The following is an 876-nucleotide window of genomic DNA, read 5'->3' as shown; positions in this document are numbered from 1 at the left end:
CGGGGCGGGGGGTCATGGGGCTGAGACGGGGCTTCCAACAGGGAGTGGATGGGGAGACAGAGGAAGATGGAGACCCAGGGGAAGGGGCTAGAGAAAACAGAGACAAAGGTGACAAGGAAGTAGAGGGAGAGATGGAGTTGGGGCCCGGCCGCAGATGAAGGCACAGAGACACCGGGAGACCAGGGAGCTGAAGTGGGGGACAGAGACCTGGACGCAGTGAAGTGGAGGGCGCTCTGCTGGAGGTGAGCTGGCAGGAAGACTGGGGCCCTGAGAGGGGAGGTCAGAGAGGCCAAGACACTGCCAGAGGTGCCAGGGCTCCTGCTTTCCCTGCAGTGCTCTCAGTGAGACGATCGTGTCCACTGATCGTGTTGCTGATCAGACTGGGGGGCCCTGGAGAGGGCGTGGCCACACATCCTGGAGGTGGAGCCCCCGTCCTCTTTCCCTCCCTGGCCCTGTCCTCCTCGCTCACCTCTGCCTGCAGATGTTCCCCGGGATGATGCCCCCGCCCCGCCCCCTCCTCCCTACTCTTGACTGACGGGCACCATTTTGTCACCTCCCGATCTCTCGGAGGCCACATGCCCTCCATTCTCTCCTGCTTCTCACAGAACTACCAGCTGGCAGAGAACCGGCAGGACGGTGTCCACAGAGGCACAGAGACACGGGCGCCTTAGAGAGCAAAAAAAAAGTGACTGGGCTTAGGAAGTATGTGAGCTGATGTAGAACGAGAACATTGTCCCAGTCTCTGGGGAACAGTACATGGAGCTCTGTCCTTGGTGAATTATCCACCCATCCTCCCATCCACCCACCCATCCACACATCCATCCATCCACCCATCTATCTATCCATCCATCCATCCGCCCATCCACCCATCCACCC

General features: G+C 60.2%; 1 protein-coding gene across 1 annotated transcript in view; it reads left to right on the top strand.

Annotated features, from left to right (window-relative positions):
• Cacna1g (calcium voltage-gated channel subunit alpha1 G) overlaps positions 1-876 on the top strand; it is a gene marked incomplete at its 5' end in the record, with an annotated part of 56,339 nt that overhangs the window by 17,143 nt on the left and 38,320 nt on the right. The gene's annotated exons all lie outside the window — the stretch shown is intronic.

This window comes from Fukomys damarensis, unplaced genomic scaffold (genome assembly GCF_012274545.1).
Source record: "Fukomys damarensis isolate Sample0158 unplaced genomic scaffold, DMR_v1.0_HiC HiC_scaffold_13, whole genome shotgun sequence".
Lineage (NCBI taxonomy): Eukaryota > Metazoa > Chordata > Mammalia > Rodentia > Bathyergidae > Fukomys > Fukomys damarensis.
This window is presented reverse-complemented; position numbering and strand designations above follow the sequence as displayed.